This window comes from Canis lupus, chromosome 29 (genome assembly GCF_048164855.1).
Source record: "Canis lupus baileyi chromosome 29, mCanLup2.hap1, whole genome shotgun sequence".
Classification (NCBI taxonomy): Eukaryota; Metazoa; Chordata; class Mammalia; order Carnivora; family Canidae; genus Canis; species Canis lupus.
Genome location: NC_132866.1, coordinates 11,786,321 through 11,807,706, shown reverse-complemented (window position 1 = coordinate 11,807,706; position 21,386 = coordinate 11,786,321). Strand labels below are relative to the sequence as shown.

General features: G+C 49.6%; 1 protein-coding gene across 3 annotated transcripts in view; it reads left to right on the top strand.

Annotated features, from left to right (window-relative positions):
• Window positions 1-21,386, top strand: part of GRK5 (G protein-coupled receptor kinase 5) — a 212,527-nt gene that overhangs the window by 46,230 nt on the left and 144,911 nt on the right. The gene's annotated exons all lie outside the window — the stretch shown is intronic.

Here is a 21,386-nt window from a genome sequence, read left to right as displayed (position 1 = left end):
ATTTCTTTCTGTGGCATAATGCTCTCATTTCAGCATTTCTCAAACTTCCATACCGTCTCTAGTCTGGGTCTAGGTACAACATCAGTGCTCCAGACTGCCTCGTTGGTGATTCCTCCAGAGCGGCTGCACTTGGGGTGTGCCCTTTTCAACTTGCCTTTCTACTCTGCTCTCCATGTTGAGCTCACCTATGGGCTTTTACGCACCAGGATGGAATGAGTGAGCTCCATTTTGGCTGCTCTAGTCTCCGGGGGAAATCCCCATCAGAGCTCAAACCAGTCAGGCCGGATTTATTGCATAGGTACAACAGATATCTCAAGACAAGCTCCACGAGGACTCAAAATAGACCAGAAAATGAGAAGCTAAGGGAGGGTTTTTACGTATTTCAGGAGCTGCTTACAGTCTTCGTATCTGCTCCAATACAGCAGCCTCATTTCTCAGGCATGTGATCCAGTGGCTTTCATGTCCCCACAGCTGAGCACCATGAGCTCTCAGAGTTCCTGGACAGAGAGCTCATCTGTCTTGTCCAGGCAGCAGAAATCTCTTGGGTCAAGTGTTTATCCCTGTCCAAGTAGGCACATGATTGGGACTTCTAAGTGACAAATCAAGATGGGTAGAAGTAGAGCTGAGGATAAGGAGGGGATGGTTTAGGCCATGGTCTTTCCTTTTTTTTTTTTTAAGGTTTTATTTATTCATGAGAGACACAGAGAGAGAGGCAGAGAGATAGGCAGAGGGAGAAGCAGGCTCCTTGCAGGGATCACGACCTGAGTCTAAGGCAGATGCTCAACCACTGAGCCACCCAGGTGCCCCAGGCCATTGTCTTTCAGCTGCTGTTTGGCAGAACCCTTTAAATTCATCGTGCTGCTCTAAGAAGGTGCCTTTATGGTGTAGGGAAAAAATGCATTTGACTTGGGTTCTACAGCAAGTAGGTCCAGCAACTACTTGTGTGTGTCTGAGTTTTATCCTCCATGAAATGAAGAGGTCAGATCACATGGCGTCTGGCAATGTTCTCAAAGCTATGGATTTGACTGGGAGCTTTGCCTTGGCTCAGCCACATACATGGCAGCATGAGGCTAGGGAGGCTGTTTGAGCATCAGAAGCCCCCAACCAGGTCCAAAACTGTAGAGGCGGCCTTGCTGGAAACAAGGTTCCCTGTGATGATGGATAAAAGCAACTGAATTTCTGCAGACGTGAGGAAGAGGGGGACAGGGTGCCCTCTTTTGTGCTAACCCCCAAGGGACTGTCCTCTCTGAACTCCTGGGTTCTGGGACCTGCAGGGTGTGTAATTAGGTGGCAAAGAACCAGGCAGAGGTAGCAGTGCCAACTCCGCCCCCATTCCACTCACCGGCCTCACCCACACTCCCATGTCCCTTCCCAGATGGAGGAATTCTCTAGTTGTTTTTCTCCCACCTACTCCTAAAGCAAAGTCAACTTCCAAATAACCTTCGTTTTAATTAGATAGAAGTATTTAGGGCAGCCCCGGTGGCTCAGCAGTTTAACACCGCCTTCAGCCCAGGGCGTGATCCTGAAGACCCAGGATCGAGTCCCACGTTGGGCTCCCTGCATGGAGCCTGCTTCTCCCTCTGCCTGTGTCTCTGCCACTCTCTCTCTCTCTCTCTTTCTCTCTGTGTGTGTGTCTCTCATGAATAAATAAATAAAATCTTAAAAAAAAAAAGTAGAAGTAATTAGATTATTTAAAAACAAAATCCAATGCAGTGCTTTTCTAGTTTTTTGGATGCAGTATTTTTCTATGCAAAGAAGTGAATTCACTCTTGGGGAAGCCCAACCTGGCTTCCCTCCACCTTTAGGCAGACCCCTGGTACTGAAGGTCCCCATGTCTGAGGGCCTGCCTCAGTTTGTACAGCCCCATCAATGAGCTAACCCCAGTTCCATTGCTGCTTCCATTGCCTGAGAGGGGGTGTGATTTCGTGGTCAGAAGGCCAGGTGGCCTTGGCCTGAATTCTCGTTCTTCTGCCAATTAGGACATGACCTCAGGTGATGTGGTTAATTACTCCGAGCCTCTCTGTGTTTTCATCTGTAAAATGGGGATAATAATAGGATTATTGAGATTTAAATCATTAACGCATGGCACATAATAAATGCGAAGTGTGAGCAGCTGTCATTGGCATCATGTCCGCATCTCAGGACATGGAGGAGAGATGAAGAATGGATGGGTCACACCGTCTCTGTGACTCCTGTGGAATGCTCTCCTGGGTCTCTCTCCAGGCTTGGACCCGAAGGTGGGATTTATCAGTTATCCGCAGAGGCCTGGGCCCCAGTTGTTCTCATGCCTTGGGTGACTTGGAGTGGGTAACAAAGTGGGTGCTCTCCTCTGGGGGCTGAGCCCCTGGACCCAGGACACCGTCCTCCGGAGGGATAGGGTGTTCTGGTCCCTCTTCAGGATAGAAGCAGGGCCTTGGTCACAACGTTACCTCATTCCACACTCTTCCGGCAAGTTTCTGTTTGTTCTCTAATGGAAACACAGAAAGAAGCTGGCATCATTTCCGGACAAAGAGGGACTTTTCGCAGGAAGTTTGTGGACTTGACACCTTCTCCATGCTTGCTGTGGCGCGTGGCCTCGTCTCTTGACAATGCGTTAGACTTGCTTGAGAACAATAGACAATTGTCGAGGCCTGCTTCCTGGAAGCAGGAAGAATGGGCACAGGTGGGGGTCCGGACGCCCCAGGGCCCAAGGAAGGGATTTCCTGAGAGCTTCCCGCAGCCCCTACCCTGTGGCCAGGGATCCCTGTGCGTTGTTGGCCCTGTAGTGAGAGCACCAGGGCCGCCGTAGCCGGGGGCCCCCGGGGCAGGCCCTGTCCTGAGACTTCACGCGCCTTCACCCAGGACCGGTGACGAGGCCTGACGGGAGTTGCTGAGTTCTGCTCTCTTGGCCTCTTCCTGGGGGAGCCATCTTCAGGGAGGCTGGCCTGCGCAGGCCCTGGGATGTTGACCTTTGACCTTTGGCCGGGAGGGGGCTTGCCCTGCCCCACCCGCTCTGCCAGCTGTGTCTCACACCAACTTCCTTTCCTTTTGGTTCCTTGAGTGTGCCTTCCTGGGTGCCGGTCCCACTGCCTGAGACCCCTTCCTTCCTCTCCCCGCGCTTCCTGCCTTGGGTTCCTCACTGACCTTCGGAGTTCGGCGTGCACCTCCCCTTCTCAGGAGGCCCCATCTGCTGTCCTAGGTAGCCAGCTCCTTTGGGATCACCGATTCGTAATCCCAGCCCGTGTTCATTTCTTTGCTGCCCGCACCATGTATTATTGTGTGTCTGTGGCTTTACTTTGTGTGTTGTCTGCCTCCCCGACGGGACCGGGAGCTGCTCCGTCCGTGCTGCCCACTGCTGCACCTGCAGCACCAGCCTGGCTCACTGAAGGCCTGCGCCCGTTGAGTGAAGGCAAATTTGTGGGGACAGGGGTCTCTAGACTTTTCAGAGGTGTCTTCTGAGAGGTGTGAGGTTGAGAGTTAAGTTTGGTTTTTGTAAGTCAAACCAGAGGCATTGTCCTTCCAGCAGTGTGCCTGGCATACGAGTTCAAAGAAAAAAAAAATCACTCGGTTCTTCAGAAGGCTCTGGAAATTTCACCAACGTTTGGGCGAATGGGTACATTAGACCTCTGGAGCAGTACACATGTGGAGTTTGAACTCTACCCTCCTTCAGAGAGCAAGGCTGAAGTGATAGGGCAAAATGCATTTAAATGTCATAAGTGTTATTATTAGTTGTAATCTTATCTTTGTTAATAATAATAACAGGACCCGCCTAGAAGTTGCTGAGTAGCTGATAGGCGCTATTCTGAGCTTGGGCTGTCTGATAGGACTGTGGACCCTGGGGAGGCGCCGACTCAGTTAACACCACCGTGAGGGATGGCGTTTGGGCCGGAAGCCCCACCCTGGCCACATCCTCCACGCCCTATGGGGTGCTGGCCATTCAGAGAGGCACCCTGGAGGCCTGAGGCCTCTCAGACGTTGGCCTCGCCTCCTGGAGGCTTGTCAACCTCTTGCCCTCAGCTGCTAGCACAAGCAGAGGGTCTGCAAGGCAGTTTCTCTTCCAGAGATCAATTCCCGGTCTTTCCTTTCTATTCCCTTCTATTGTTTGCCATCCCAGTGACTTGCTGAAACAATGTGTTTCCTACAGGTTTTGTTTGCTGGCATGGAGTTGTTTGTGTTGCTGTGGTAAACAGACATTTAGCATATACAGATTTGCCCTTGACAGAGAGAAATCTGCAGTCCTAGACCAGCGGCTCCACTGACTCACCACTCCTTGAGCCTGAGGACCTTGGAGAGTCCGAGAACCCATGCATGACTCACACCATCGCTGCTGGCCCATGTGTGTGGAGGTTTGCCAGCCAGCTGAGGTGATGAGGGGATGCTGGGTCTCTCAGTAGTTGGGGGGGAACCTGTGCTTGACAACTAGGTTAGTCAAGATGGAGTCCCTGTGCCAGCACTTTCATCAGTTGTGTGACTCAGGGGAAGCTGCTCCCCCAAACACATGTGCTTCCTCATATGTGGAAATGGTGTCTATCTCAAGGTTGTCCGAGGGGTGGGGGGGGGGTGCTTAAGGAAGTTAATGTCTGGAAATCATCTGATGCAGAGCCTGGTGCTACTATGTGCTAGCCACGCTTGTTGGTCTGTTGGTCCGTGTTTTGTGAACTCTTCTCAGAGGTCCTATGTGGAAAGGCTTCCTGCAGACCCACTTGACCTAGAAGTGGAATCGAGGAGTCCATCAACGCAGGCTGATGTTTTCCTTCGGGATGTTGTGGTAGTGGTCTGTTTGCCAGAAATTGTTTAGGGTGCTCTGCACTGCTACCTTGTATGGGATGCACAGCTGAATAGGACAGTGGCTGAAGGCATCAGTATTGAATGGGACCCACCTGGGTGTGTACCCCAACTCCTGTTCTTACCAGCTGAGTGACCTTGGACATGCTATTTCTCTTCTCTGAGTGTTACTCATCCGTGAGATTAAGCATTGGAGCTGATTCATAACGGAACTGTGAGCGTCAGCTGTGCCCTTGTTTATCAGCAGCTTAGGGGGGCCTGGCACAGAGTCAGCACACAGTGAGGGTTGGGGGGGGTTGCCCTGACCCACAAGCTATACCTGAAGATGCCAGTGTTCAGCATCCTTAGAGAAGGCATTGGAAATACAATACAATCTTAAAGAAACTGGTGTGATGGGAGTGGGTAACAGAGGAGATGATCCATCTTTAAACTTCTCAAGGCCCGGGGCTTCTGGGTGGCTCAGTCACCCAGGGCATCTGACTCTTGATTTCAGCTCAAGTCATGATCTCAGGGTCGTGAGATCGAGCCCCACTTTGGGCTCCATGCTCACCATGGAGTCTGCTTGAGATTCTCTCTTCCTCTGCTCCTCTGTCCATTCGCTCTCTCTCTAAAATAAATAAATCTTAAAAAAAAATCCCAAAACTTCTCAAGGCTTGACCCATCAGATGATCTGTGACATTTGTGTTTTAGCTCACAGGACAGAATGGCAGGAGGCAAGACCCTTCTGGAGGGACCTGAGCTGCCCTGCTAGAGTGGATTGCTATTCCTAGAGAGCTTCAAGCAGAAACTAGATGGGCCTGGGGTGGAGTTAGGGATGCGGCAGTCCATCCTGGCAACCCTCAAAGTCCTTTCCAATCTGGTCATTCTGGGCTTCTTGTACAGAACCAGAGAGTATACTCCTCTTCTATACTACATCCATGCCAGTCAGTCCACCTCTCTGTACATGTGTGCAACTAAACTGTGGATCATTTTCATCATTTTAAAAAATATTTTATTTATTTATTCATGAGAGAGAGAGAGAGAGAGAGAGAGGGGCAGAGACGCAGGCAGAGGGAGAAGCAGGCTCCCAGCCACCCAGGTGTCCCTCACCAGTTTTAAAGGCCTTGTTGGAGAGGAGATCACATGGGGTCTTGGGAAGATTTATTTATTTATTTATTTATTTATTTATTTATTTATTTATTTATTTATTTATTTATTTATTTTAATTTATTTATGATAGTCACAGAGAGAGAGAGAGGCAGAGACGTGGGCAGAGGGAGAAGCAGGCTCCATGCACCGGGAGCCCGATGTGGGATTCGATCCCGGGTCTCCAGGATCGCACCCTGGGCCAAAGGCAGGCGCCAAACCGCTGCGCCACCCAGGGATCCCTCTTGGGAAGATTTAATGTGAATTTCTGTTTGTTTGTTTTTTTTTTTTAAGATTTCATTTATTTATTTGACAGAGACAGAAGGAGAATGCACAAAAGCAGGGGGAGGGGCAGAGGCAGAGGGCGAGGGAGAAGCAGACTTTCTGTGGAGCAGGGAGCCCAATGCAGGGCTCCATCCCAGGACCCTGTGATCATGACCTGAGCCAAAGGCAGACACTTAATTGACTGAGCCACCCGGGTGCCCCTTAATATGAATTTCTAGAAGGGGCCCTTGGCTCTTCCACCTTAAGCTCAGAGGTTATTTTGAGATGCATCCACTGGCACCTGTTCTGGGGCCAGTAATATCAGGTGCCATGGTGGACACCATGGCATGAAGAGGACTTTGAAAAAAAAAATTAAAAAAAAAAAAAAAGAAGAGGACTTTGATGTGACCCCTTCTATTTGGAGCTCCGTTGTGGGATTCTATGGCCTGCCTTTACAGGTTGTAAATATCAGGAGTAGGTATAAATATCAGGAGTAGGTGACCTCAAGAGTATGCAGATTCCACATAACCGTGCAGAAAAGATTTTAAGTAAATTTAGCTATAAGGAATCAATGTGGCCCTTAGTGGATGTGGGGGGTAAGTTAGTGCCAGCCTCCATACCCAGGATGCCTGAGGCGCTGGCACCTCGGATCACATATGCAGGTGGGGCACTGCTCGGATCCACAGGCGGGGACTTAGTTGTTGTTTTTTTAATATTTTATTTATTGGGAAGAGAGAGCATGTGCACAAGTAGGGGAAGGGGTTAGGGGAAGGGGAACAGACTCCCTGCTGAGCAGGGACCTGATGTGGAGCTTGATCCCAGGACCCCAGGATCATGACCTGAGCTGAAGGCAGTTGCTTCACTGATTGAGCCACCCAGATACCCCTAGTTCTCTAGGTTTTGTCCCTGTTGGCCACTTATGTTTTGACTCTGGTTTTGGAGTTTATTTAATGGTAGAAAAGTGAATGGGCAATATACTTAGGTTTTTTTCATTGTTGTTTTTTAGGACTTAATTTTTTGAGAGTAGTTTTAGGTTCACCACTTGAAAGGAAGAAATGTAGAATTCCCATCTACCCTCTGCCCCCAAATGTCCATAGCCTCTATCAACATTCCCCACCAGAGTGGTGTATTTGTTAGCAATCGATGAACCTACATTGATACATCATAATTATACAGAATCCATCATTTACATTAGGGTTCAACCTGGGTATTGTGTATACTATGGGTTTGAACAAATGTATAAGGATGTATCTCTATCATTATATTATCATACAGGGTATTTTTCACTGCCCTAAAAATCCTCCATGCTCCACCTATTCATCCCTCCCTTCCCCCAACCGCTGGCAACCACTGATCTTTTCATTGTGTCCATAGTTTTGCTTTGTCTGGAATGTCATATAATTGGAATCACACAAAAAGTGTAGGCTTTTTCATATTGGCTTCTTTCACTTAGTAATATGCATTTAAGTTTCTTCCATTTCTTTTCATGGTTTGCTAGCCCATTTCTTTTTAGTGCTAATATTTCATTGTCTGGACAAAGCAGTTTATTTGTCCATTCCCCTCCTGAAGGACATCTTGGTTGCTTCTGAGTTGGCAATTATGAATAAAGTTTCTATAAACATCTGCATCAGGGTTTTGTGTGGACTTAAGTTTTCAGCTTCTTCAAGCAAATGTCAAAGTCTCAAAGAGTATGATTGTTGGATCATAGGTTAGTAAGAGTATGATTAATTTTATAAGAAACTGCTTTCCCCAAGTGACTGTCCCCACTAGCAAGGAATGAGAATTGCTGATGCTCCACATTCTCACCAGAATTTGGCGGTGTCAGGGTTCTGGATTTCTGCAATTCTGATTGGTGGATAGCAGTACCTCGTTGTTTTAATTTGCATCTCCCTGATGATTTAGGACGTGGAGCATCTTTTCATATGTTTTCTTATCGTCTGTTTATCTTCTTCGGTGACTTGTCTGTTAAGGTTTTGGCCCAGTTTCTAATCAAATTGTTTTTTTATTGTTGAGTTTTAAGAATTTTTGTGTATTTTGGATAACGATTCTTTATCAGATGTGTCTTTTAAAAATATTTTCTCCTAGTCTGTGGCTTGTCTTCTCATTCTCTTGATATGATCTCCCACAGAGCATAAGTTTCAAATTGTAACGAAGTCTAGCTTATTAATTCTTTCTTTCATGGATCAGGTCTTTGGTATTGTATCTCAAAAGCCATCACCATACACAAGGTCACCTAGATTTTCTCCTGTGTTATCTTCTAATACTAGAGGTTTTCATTGGTGTCACCATCATCTCTGGTTGAGATTTTTAAAAGGATTTTATTCATTTATTCATGAGAGACACAGAGAGAGAGAGGCAGAGACAGAGGCAGAGGGGGAAGCAGCGTCCCTGTAGGAGAAACCCAGGACCCTGGGATAACGACCTGTGCCAAGGGAGATGCTCAAACACTGAGCCAACCAGGTGCTCCTCTGGTTGAGATTGTTGAATAGTCTTCTCTCAATTCTATGTATTCCCTTTTCTTTCAGCTCAAGCTGGGTATATGTCATCAGTGAGAGAGTCCTGAGGTGCTTGGTTTGATGTGAAGCTTGGTTTACCATTTACTTCTTTTTTTTTTTTTAAAGATTTTATTTATTTATTCATGAGAGACACACATGAGAGACACACACACAGAGAGAAAGAGAGAGAGAGAGAGAGAGAGAGAGAGAGAGAGAGAGAGAGGCAGAGACACAGGCAGAGGGAGAAGCAGGCTCCATGCAGGGAGCCGGACGTGGGACTCGATCCCAGGTCTCCAGGATCACGCCCTGGGCTGAAGGCAGTGCTAAGCTGCTGAGCCACCCGGGCTGCCCTTGCCATTCGCTTCTGATCGGGGACTGGTTCCAATGCAGCCATGGCTCTGAGGAGCAGGTCGCAGGCACTGGCTGGCACCCAGATTATAGCAATGACATTGGAGGCCAGTGGTTTCCCTTGGGGCACAGGAACATAACCCACATTTATCTTTGAGATATCCAACCCTGACAAGGCTGGAAGATATGAGCCGTCAAGTGATAAACATTCCGGGGTGGGGCTGTACATCAAGAGGAAAGCACATATGTGGAGAGATATTCCAGGTACAATGTGGGTTTCGTGGCTTCATTAGGCACTTACCCCACCGTGCTTCCCTCAGAAAATGATCAGTGTATTGATTTTGTAAGTGGTGTCTGGGTCATTGGAAACCTGAGAGACTGAGGACAGGTCTCTCTACATAGCTGTTCTTTGATGGCTGTGTTTCCTTTTTTTTTTTTTTTTTTTAAGATTTTATTTATTTATTCATGATAGACATAGAGGGAGAAAGAGGCAGAGACACAGGCAGAGGGAGAAGCAGGCTCCATGCAGGGAGCCTAATGTGGGACTCGATCCCGGGACTCCAGGATCGCGCCCTGGGCCAAAGGCAGGCGCTAAACCGCTGAGCCACCCAGGGATCCCCTGATGGCTGTGTTTCCTTCGGTGACACCACCATGCCTCCTGAGCACAGGCTGGGTATGTCCTCCCCAGATTGTTGCCTGTTACAGGAAGTTGCAGTTTTAGGTTTCTCTGTCCCCTTGGCTGAGAGGCTCTTGCATCCTTTAAAAGAGCTGGTGCCCTCTGGGTGGGCTCTGAGGCATGGGCTGCAGCCCCAAGAACACGGACAGAGGAGTCAGCACCCTGCGGCTCTCAAGCCTTGGCACCCAGCTCTTGCAAGGTAAGGTTGGGCAAATCTCCTGACTTCTTTGGGCTATAGGTTCCTATCATTACAAGGAAGTTGCTTCAGAAATGGAAAGACCCTTTTAATGTAAGCCTTCTTGGAGAGAGCAGTATTGCAAAGTGGTTGTGAACCTGGGATTTGAGTTATGGTTGGGCCACATGCTAGCTTCCTGAGGCACTCAGTTTCCTCACCTGTAAAATGGGCTCATGACGGTCCCTACCTCACTGGGTTTGGGGAAGATGAACCCAGATGGACAAGAGAGCACAGTTGCTGGTGTGTTGGTGAGACTCAGCAGGTGGTGGCTCTTCCCATTATCAACATCGTGGGCGTTACCGTCACTCACTGGAGAGTGAGGTTCCTGATTGTCACTGACGTTACAGCCCAGATAAGCACCCAGAGCCAAGTTATAAGGGCACACAGTTGATCAACATCTCTGGTTTCTCTTCTCTAAGTAGTGACCTGGACCGGTTGTGGTAATGTGACCTGCAGCCGATCTGTTACAAACAGATCAGGGCAGCCTGGGAGAGGCTGGCTCCTTTACACTGGGCTGGATTGGATCTGTGACCACTGATCATGTTACAACTTCCTGGAGACAGCCAGTGCTTTCAATTTTGTGTTTCATTTATTTAAACTTTCCTGTGAAGGAGATTTGATACAGAGGAAGAAAACATGCGGTGAACCCTTTATTTCCGGTGATAAATGATGATCTTTGGAACTGGGGTCAAGTCTGCATTTTCCAAGGCAGATTTTTTTTTTTTTTTCCTTTGCTGCCGTGGTTTTAAAGTCACAACGTGCTGTGCTTTTGGCTGCTGTTCTTTCTGGCTGCTGATCCCAATGAGATGCCAAGAAATTAGATGGGTGCCGTTGGAAGGCATTCAGAAGTTACTCACTGGAATAAAAATGCAACATCTGTTGGGGGACAGGGCTGGCTGAGCGTGTGTAAAAATGGGTCTTATGCACTTAGTATCAACATCAGATAAGAAAAGACGCGGCTGCTGGCATATTGCTGGGCAGTACTTAAGATGTAGACAGGGATTGGATTGTCCACAGCTGTCCCAGCATTGAAGTTGGTTGGGAATGCCCCTAGTTGCAGTTTGAAGGCAGTCTTGGTGTCCTTCCTTCTCCCTTTGCTGGATTAAATTTCAGACACATTTAGCTCCAGAAGTGGGATAGGCTGGGCTTTTGCTGGAAAGGTGTACAGCCGAGATCCTGTTGTAGAGAATGAGTTTTTAGAGTGGAATCAGAGGGTGGTTTTGGTTTTCTTGAAGTGGCTTTGACATTTTAGAAACAGAGCTAGCAGAGCATGGTAGAAGAATCCAGCGGGATGTGAGATGAGCTCCAGACTGTCAAAGTCAAAGCAAGGGGAAGGACTTTTGGGAGGCGAAGTTCTCCTTTTACATGTGAGAAAACCAAGGCCCAGAGAGGGTGAGTGGAAGGCCTAACAGCACACAGGTAGTTAGGGCCAAGTTGAGACCTGAACTCAAGTCTTAAGATGTAATCTTGGATTCTTTCATGAATGGCCTATAGCTTGTTGTAGTTCACAAGATTTTTACAGTCATCAATTATTGTTATGCTACTTAATAATTTCTGTTCCAATTTTTATTGGCACATAAACTTAATACTGTATGATGTGGGGCTTTTATTGAGACATAATCATAGTACAGAAAATTTTCTACAAAGAGCAAAGTCCACCTACCATTAGTATTTTGGCCTGTTTCTTTCCTGTCTTTATTTGTACCTGAGCAAGTGAGTGAGAAGAGCAAGAAACAGAAAAGCCCACCAAGTAAATATATAAGCAGATATAATTTTACTATTATCAGACCTATCATTTAGCATGACCTGGAAGTTTATTAGAAATTGGAGTCTCCTGATGGCCATATTTCCTGCCTTGTCCTTGTGACTTGGGAAAATTTATGTTCCTTGGCCAAATCTCTGGATTATACGATCAGGTTTTAGCCTCATCTGGTGAATAAATGTCCTCAAGTGAGCAATTAGGTGGTGACGGGTCTCGAAGGTGGTTTGGTTAGAATCCTCTTGCTGTCCATGGGTTGCTGACATCCGGATCAGTTCAGCCAAACCCACGAGCGAGCTCCCAGACCACCGTGCCACAGTGTAGAAATCAAACAGTGGCTGACTAGGTGCACTTTTCACTTACCAGTGGTTCTGCAAACTAGTTGTAGAGGACATGAAGGAGTTGCCAGACATGAAAATATAAATAATGATGTCCATACACTTTCCCAGGGAGGATAATTGATGAAGTTGAGATTTGATTTCTGTGTGTATTCTGGAAATGAACAGAGTGACATATGGAAGGTGGTAGCCTGGGGCCCCTGTGGCTGGTTCTCATCTCTGCTCCAGGGTGTTGGGGAAGGCTTTCACTGTACCCCACTCTCTCCTCCATTACACTCCCACCATGACTGACTGCCACTCTCCATACTGGCATTCAGGAATTTGTATTCTTTTAATTACTACTTCATTGAAGTATAATTGACGGTAAAACCTACATATTCATGAGTTTGAGTATTTTGAGAAATATGGGGCAAATCTTCACAGCTGTGAAACCACCACTACAAACAAGTTAGTGAACATGTCCATCACCCCTAAAGGTTTCCAGATGCCCCCTATAATCTCTCCCTCTCACCCCTCATTGCCCTGCTTTCTGATATTTTCTAGCAATTTCTAGAAATGTAATCATATAGTAAGTACTTCTTTTTTTTCTGGCTTCTTTCACTCAGCATAAGTATTTTGAGATTCATCCATGTTGTTGTGTGTATCGATGGTCCATTCCCTTTCATTGCTGAGTAGTACTCCACCATACGCATACACCACAGTCAGCTTATCCACTCACGTGCTAGGACATTTGGGTTATTGCCGGTTTTTTCGTTATTATAAATGAGGCTGTTGGGAACATTGTATATAATTCTTTCTATGAACACGTGCTTCCTTTTCTCTTGGTTACCTAAGATGGCACGGGCTGGATCATATGGTAGGTATAGGTTTAGCTTTTCCAGAAATTGGCACATCTTTTCCAGAAATTGGCAAACTGCTTTCTAAAGCACTTATACCACTGTGCAAGGAGTCTGCTTTTTCAGTAAGCTTCCCCAGTGATTCTCCTATAGCTTTCTCCTTCCTGAGATCACCTATCTGATGGCCCTGGGGAGCGACAAGTCTTGTGAGCATGTCTCTTCCCCCTGTTCTCTCAGAGACAGACAGCTTGGCTGCCCCTCTGCATGGGAGTGCTGGAGAAGCAAAGGGGGCAACTCAGACTCTCTCTGTCCCCATCAATACCTTCAACCCACCCAAACCACAACGATATGTTGACTTTCCACAGAGTTGACAAGCCGTGTAGCAAGGAACGGCCTTTGCCACTGCCATAGTGTGTCATATGGAGGTCTTAAGGAGGAAGAGAACTTCTGTGGCCTCCTTGTGAATGCTTGGATCCCTCGGGGGTCATTTCTCTGCTGACTTCCGGAAGGATGGGAGCCACTGAAGGGACAGTCTTTAAGTGATACGCCTGAAGAGATGGGTCCTCTTCGGAGAGCTCCTCTTTCTTTCCCCTCTCCTGCCTCCTCCCTGTGCTTCTACCATCATCCAGGACCAATTGGCCCCCTTAGGTACCAAACCAGGAGCTAGGTGCTCATCACAGAAGGATGGGCAGGGTAGCTTTGTCCCTGGTGGGGCTCAGCATCCTGGGAGAAAGGACAGGAAGGGCAGATATTCTGATGAAAGGGGGCCCAGAAGGGAGCAGGTGTGGTGCTACCAGTGGGAGCGGCGGTGCGATGATTAAGCCAGGCTTGACTCTGGTGGCAGGAGCAAAGGCTCCTCATCCCTGTCTCTGCATACCCTTCACAGCACTCCACGAACCCTGAGGAATGACCAGTGGTGACCTGTAGCCCCCTGCCACTCTGCAGCTGAGGCCAGCTGAAGCCCTGCAGGGTCAGGGTTGTGTTCCAGGCAAGGGGCCCGTGCTGACACACGTCGGCTGCTACTTGGTGTTTCACAGCACCATGTTGCAGGTGGTGGTGAAGGGAAGGGAAGCTGGAGAAGCTTGTACCATCTTCTAGGTGGGCAGTGAAGGGGGAGGGAAGTATGTGTACTTTATTCCTTTTTATGGCTGAATAACATTCCATTGTGTGATGTGCCGCATTTTGTTTACCCCTTCATCTGTTGATGGACGCCTGGCTTATTTCCACCTTTTGGCTCTTGTGAGTGATGCTACTGCCATGAACATGAGCGTGCATGTATCTGACTTCCTACTTTCAATGTGTTGGGGTTGGACATCTGCTTCCAGCTCAGGGCATGATCCCGCGGTCCTGGGATCGAGTCCCACAGGGGGCTCCTTGCACAGGCCTGCTTCTCCCTCTCCCTCCTGGGCCCAGGGCCCACCCGGCCTTCCCTGCCTCCTGGGGAAAGACTTGTCCCTCCCCGCTGCCCCCAGGGCAGTTCTGGGCCCTGTGATGCCAGCTGGCTGACTGGCGGGGGTGGCGAGCTCCGCCCTGAGGTCCCCTGGCTCCTCCGCTCCCGTTAGGGCTCGGGCCCACGGAAGCGACCACGGCTGTGCCCTGGGGCCGTGCCCGTGCCTGGCTCGCCCCGATGCTCGCGTGCCCGGCCGTGACTGCTGCCCGCGTGCCGGCCACAGCTCTGCCGCCCCGGCCTCCCTCACGTGGCGTCCTCGTCACGCCGAGGCACGTGGCGGCCCCGGGTTCCCAGGGCGCAGACTGGCTGCCGCCCCTGCTGGGCCCCTGCCCATCTGGAAGCCTGCCCTCAGGCACTGCCATCCCGACCCCCGCTCTGGTGGCCGGAGGCTGGCTGAACGCCCCACTGGCAGCCAGGGACGGAGAAGCAAGCCGGGGGGTGCGGGCGCTTATGCTCAGGGTCCTTCCTGGCGCCCAGAGAGCAGCCTGCGTGGCTTCTCACCCAGGCCAGAAGCCCAGCGTCCTCCTGCAAGCCCGTCCAGCTTCTCGCTCACCTGCCAGCTTCGGGGGTCGCCGGGGTTTCGCGTGGTTCCCGCCCGTGGGCCTGGCTCCCACTGCTGCCGCCCGTCCACGCCGTAGCCTTCCCGGGGTTCAAGCCTGAGCTGCACCCTCCAGGCTGCTGATTCACTCCCTGGCAGCCCCCGACCCAGTGGGGCTGTCTGAGTGCACCCCGCTCTCCCTCTCCCTGTCCCGTTCCCCACGTGCTGTTCCCCAGGCCTGAGACAAGCCTTCCTGTCCTGAGGCAGTCCCTGACCCTGGCTCTGTTGTCCCCACAACTTATGCACCCACTTTCCTTCGCAGCCCTACGCCCTACTCACCAGACTGTCTTTTTTTTTTTAAGATTTTAAGTATTTATTTATGAAAGACATAGGCAGAGGGAGAAGCAGGCTCCATGCAGGCAGCCCGATGTGGGACTCGATCCCGGGACCCCAGGATCACGGCCTGGGCTGAAGGCAGACACCTCAACTGCTGAGCCATCCAGGTGTCCCCACCACACTGTCTTATAATGGTCTGTCCTCCTCCTTTGTCTCCCTCGCCAACCTCACCACAAATAGTCTCGTTGTGTCCCCAGCTCCTAGGCCAGGGCCTGGGCATGGCGAGGGTTGGAGAAATGTGTGCGGAGGGTGGACAAACTGAGAGGTAGACAGATGGATGGGTGGATGGGCTGTTGGGCGGGTGGGCTGAGGCCCTCTGTGGGTGTAGATGTCTCCTGGGAGCATGAAAGGTGGGCTCAGAAGATCTGTGATGGTTTTCTGCTCTCCCATGCAGGGTCTGGGGTTGGTCAAGGCCCTGAAGCTTTTAGGAGGCTTTCTAGAAGCATTTGGGTTGCTACCTCTTGAACAAACTAAGACTGCCTAATCTTCAAGGCAAGTTCTTGTAAGCAGGCAGGTCTGGGGTAGGGGGGTGGGGGGTGTGCTAGGAGGAGCCAGCATTTATTCCAAGTTGGCCTGGTCTGCTGAGCCAAGCTGCTGACCTGGGTCCATCCGTCCTCTAGGCCTGGACAGTCACAGATTCCCACCAGAGCTGATCCTTCTCCAGGAGGGGCACATCTTGGGTCTCTCAAGGGTGGCAAGAAGCCTGGCCTGCTTCTGAGTTTTTGTTTTGTTCTGAGTCTCCCAGTAAAAAAATGATTCCATAAGAAGGTTACAAACATTATGGTATTTAAACTGTTTACCTTCATTAAGATAGTGCCTTTTTGGTAAAGATTTATTTATTTATTTTAGAGAGAAAGAGAGTACACAAAAGTGGGGGGACAGAGGGAGAGGGAGAGAGAGAATCTTAAGCAGATTCTGTGCTGAGTGCAGAGCCTGACGTGGGGCTCGGTCCTAGGACCCTGAGATCATGACCTGAGCCAAAACCAAGAGTGGGCCACTTAATGGACTGAGCCACCCAGGTGCCCCAAGGTGGTGTTTTTTAAACAAAAACTGCACAGCAGTTCTAGTCAGAGGGTCGTGACAAAATTTATAAGAACTACTGATTCATTATGTGCTCTAGGCAGGGTGGAGCTGTGATGACAAAGAGTCCCCTATCCCTGTGGCTGAGAGCATAGTCACATTTGGAGATGATATAAAATATTTGACCTTGAGGCTTCTGTGAAAGTGAGGCCAAGCCCCCTCCCCCCTCCCATCCCCAACCCCTCTTTTCCACTCCTACCCCCAGCCCTCAAGTCCTTTTCCTAGGCTGGGAAATGAGGATATAGGGGTGGAGCCTGGGAGAGGGAGCAAGTCACACACATTCCTAGGGCTGGGAGTTGCCAGGTTTCAGGAATCCCGTCCCTGGGCTCCCTGGCCAAATGCTGATGGGGCTGGGGTTGCAAATGCAATTATCCAGGGTGGCTGTTCTGAGCTCTGACGCCTGCTTTCTGGAAACAGTACCTGCTCTGTTGTGGCACAGTCGTGCTGATGGTCTGTCTCTGAGTCCTCACACATCTGTCTGAGCTGGGCATTTCACCTCTCCCTCTGCTGACGGGACTGTGAGGCCCCTTCCCTGCAACATGACTAGTTCAGGATCACACGGTAGCAAAGCTCACATGTGAACCTGCCTTCTCCAAAGCCTGTGTTGGGGGTGGCCTGGCAGGAACATGTTTCAGGCTCATCTTTCCATTTCCAGGGCTTAGCACAGACTCTGACCTGTCAGAGGAAGATCAGGAAATCTTTGTTGAATGAGTAATAGCAGCCAACATTTATTGAGTGCCAGAACCGTGGCAGCTGCGAATCTCTGTGATTTCATTGAATCCTCCTCTAGCTCGGGGCAGCAGTACCTTTATCTCCTGTGTGCTGGAGTGCACATAGGAATAGAAACCTGCCCAACCTCAAGCAACCACTAAACAGAGCTGAGGCTTGGATCCAGGTAGTGGATCAGAGAGATGGTCTAGACCAGCGCTGCCCAACAGAAAAATCATGTGAGCCTCCTGTGAAATTTTAAAATTTCTAGTTGTCACTTTAAAGAAAAAGTCACAAACAGCTGAAATTGCTTTAGTGATGTATTTTATTTAATCCAGTATATGCAAAATATTATCATTTTAACATATAGTCAATATAACATTGTAAGATAGTTTAGGTTCTTTTTTTTTTAAGATTTTATTTATTTATTCATGAGGGACACAGAGAGAAGCAGAGACACAGGCAGAGGGAGAAGCAGGCTCCCTGCAGGGAGCCTGATGTGGGGACTCCAGGATCATGCCTTGAGCCAAAGGCAGATAGATGCTCAACCGCTGAGCAACCCAGGCATCCCTCTTTTTTTTTTTTTTTTTTTTTTTTATGAGAAGTGTTCAAAATCCAGTGTGGTGTTAACTTACAGCACATCTCAATTTGGACTAACCACATTCTGAGTGCTCAGTACCTATCTGCATCCAGTGGCTTCTGTGTTGGATGGTGCTGCTCTGGACCACTCTTCTAGTCAATGAATGAATGCTGGGAGTGGCCATTTGGAGCCGAGAAAAGCATGAGGACGTGGTGAAAAGGGAGAACAGAGATCGAATGGCAGACCAGAGCATGTGTGGTGGGTTCCAGAGAGCACTTGCTGGGTCTCTCTCCCCAGTGTGAGTGCTGGGTGAAAGCTGCCCTCCTTGGCAAGGGAGTGTCTCCCTGGGGGCTGCCCCTGAAAAACCAAGCATCCTGCCCACTTTCTGGGAGGGCTGGGGCAGGGCTTTGCAGAACGCAGACATCCCAAGCTTCCAGCCTCTGAGCTGCGAAGAGGCCTTGCTAGTCTACGTGGGGATCTGGCTCTGAACAGTGTTGCTTTTGGCCAAAGGCAGTTGCAAAACTCCTGGAGCACAGAACAGGTACGATGTGTTCTTCAGAAAAGGTTATGAGGTTTCAGACATAACAGAGGTTCTGAGTATACCAATAGAGGATGTCTCAGGTCCCGTGTCAGAAGTGAAGTCATCAGACCCATACATCATGGGGTCAACTTTGGCTGATACATTTAGGGCACTTAGGGCTTGGAGGGGACCTGTGGCAGGGAGCACTAGAAATTACTGACCCTGGAAGGGGAGTGGAGGGTCACTAGTGAACTAGTATCTTCTCAAACGGGTTTCAAGTGAAAGGGGTTAGGACTGTCACTTAAAAACATTTTCTGGATCGGCCCTAAGGTGCAGCAGGAAGAGGGTATGGTGAGAAGAAACACTCCACCCCCTAACACGCCCAGCTCCCCCCAGGTTGATTCCTGCCTTGAGGTCAGAGATTGGAGGAATTTGTGATCAGTCTCTGCCCCCGCAGGGTTTCTGAGAAGGTGAGTTGGGCTTGGAACAGTTAAGGCTGGCCAGGGGAAGCGTTCCTTATGATTCCTTGATTTATGTTGCTGGAAACATTTTATACTGAGGACCATCCACTGGCCAAACAAGCATTTGGTTGAAAGGTCCAGCAGGAAACATGGATGCTGGGCCGAGAACCCAGTGAGCCACTGAATAGTCAAGGCAGCATGGCTTGTGGGGGCTATCACGCAGTTCTTAAAATCCTGCATGGTGACGGGGGAATACGGTGGTGGCGTGGGAAACAGAGTGGTGGCAGGCCAAATATTTTAGCATTAGGAAAAACCCTGAGAAGGTTGTTTGATAAGAGCCATGTTCCTGGATGCAGGAGTACCGGGGCTTGGGCTTGCTATGGGCTGGGGCTGGGTCAGATGAAGTCTGTGTATCATCCCTGTGGCTGGGTTCAAGTCCTCACTGCTTGTCTTCCTGGTAGAAAATCCTAGGGCAAACCTGAGTCTCATCTTCCCTGGCTGCAAAATGGGACCAGTGACCACCCCTACCTTCCTTGAAAGTTCAGATCAGATGTTGTACATGTGGAAGCACATTGTGAAGCAGAGCACCCCACAAATTGGGGGGTTGCTATTTTTATTAATCCCCTTGCGGGTGTTTTCTTTTTATTCACTCCATAGCTTTAAGTTATCATGTTGTTGGTTTCTCAGGACTTTTAAAACATTTCATCATGATACATTTCAGAGGTCCTCAGAAATGGAGAGAAAAGAATGCTGAACCCTGTTCTCTTCAGCCCGCTTCAGCGACTCTTATTATTTGGTCAGGGCAATTTTGAGCTCATTTAATAATAATCCCTTTCATTAATTGAATTCCCAAAGTGCTTGAAGTCCTTTGAACTAAAATCTCACTGGACAAATTGCCCCCAAATCTGCCCCCACTGGGGAAAAAGTGTTTTGTATGTTACGTTTTTTGGACTAACCGCAACCCGTGATCGGTTCTTCAGCTGATCTGATTGTTTGGTGGACAGTGTGGAGTCGTACTCGGGGCCTGGACAACCTCGTGGCCCCCTTGCATTCCCTTAAACCGTGAGGACAAGGTCCGTTCTCTCAGGAGTCTGGGGGCCTCTGTTGACTCTGCTTTTCAACTTGCTATAATTTAAAGGGAAAAGGTTGTTCTGGAGTCTAAATGATTATTTACAAGAGAAACTGGGAGTGGCTGGCAGGAGTAATGAGGATGCTGGGAAGCCTGCCGTCTCTATAAGCCCGACACGCAGGCGCCCCCCTGGAAGTGGTCACTTTGGGGGACAGTCCCGCATTCCCCTGCCCGGGTGTGAAGGCGTTGGTGGGGAGAGGTTGGGAGATGGAGAGTTGGGGGTGAAGGCTGATTGAGCTTGCGTTTGGCCACTCTGGCTCAGAGCGCCTGTGTGTGTCATGCAGGCTTCTTAACCTGTGGTTCCTTTTCTCGTCTGTAAAGTGGGATTGGTGACACTCCAAGGTGCTTGGGCAGACTGACTCTGGGTGGCTGTGAGGGTCAAATGTAAGCTCCAGGAGATGCCTGTCTGTATAGTTCACTAATCTGTCCTCTGTGCCTAGAACGACATCTGGCACATATTAAGTGTTCAATACATTGATGTTGAAGAATAGGAGGGAGGGAGGGAAAGAGGGAGGGAGAAAGAAAGAGAGGGAAGGAGGAAATTGCATTCATCTCTCTGTTCATCATAAATCTTTCATTTCAGGACAAGGAAATGTCATTAAAAGGTTCCCGAGGAAAAAAATGCCTGATTCTTGTGGGCTTGGAATGCCTTCTCTACTTTATCTTTTTCTAGAAATTATGTTCTCATCCCAGATTTTTCTCCAGTGATGTTTCATCTTTTAATTATAATGTTTTGGATTTTCTCTGGCAAAATCCACAACCCCCTCCCCTGGGTTCCCACACCGTGGTTCACGCTTCTGGGAGGCCCAGGTAGGAGGACGGGTCATTGTTCTGCTTTGGTAAATGCCAGCGGCAAGCTGGTCGTCGGATGTGTGCCTACAAGGTTGGCACTGTCATTTCCACATTGCCGTAGGGGCCCCTGAGATTCAGAGGTGACATGACTCTCCTAGGTAGACACGGCCAGTAAATGGTGGGGTTTAGATCCGAACTGAGCCTTGTCCAATTCCAGAGCCCTGCTCAGAGCCCTACCTCCCTGTGGTTCCTGGGTACGTCCTAGTCCTTTGCTTTTGGTTCTCCCTCTCTGGGCTTTGTGCTTCTCCTGGGCAGGAATGTAGCCCATGCCTGTGTCCCTGGCTCTCAGGGTTGGCTCAGAGCTAGGGACGTGGGAGGTGTGTAGTAATCGAATGGGGGTGCATCTCTACGACAGATAGCCAATAGCACTCCATGCTATGGACGCTTTGTGGGGCCTCTCTCGTCCACACCCCGACTGCCTGCAGAATCCTCCAGGAGTTTATGAGCCCCGTGGGGGAGGGGCATGGCTTACTCCAGCCGGTGTGTAAGAGGGCTCAGCACGTATCAGTACCCCGGGGGGACTGGCAGGTCCTCCGGGGTTTGGGTGGGGGGAGGAAAGAGTGGAAGGGCTCCGAGCCCAGATGTCAGCTCTGTGCAGACAAGGGGCCTTGTCTAGCTGAGCTGTCGAGTGAGAGTTGCAGTGCCTGCTGCAGGATCCAGCACAAAGTAGGATTAATAAGTAGGTACCGAACGTGTGAGTGAGCACCGAGCCCTGCTTCCTGGCTTCCTCGGGGGCTGGCTCTGTCGTGGGTTCTCCGGCTACTGCTGGGAGGCGGGTGGGCCGGGCCGACCCGTCCCCCGAGTGGACAGCAGCTCTACCGCCCCTCCCTGG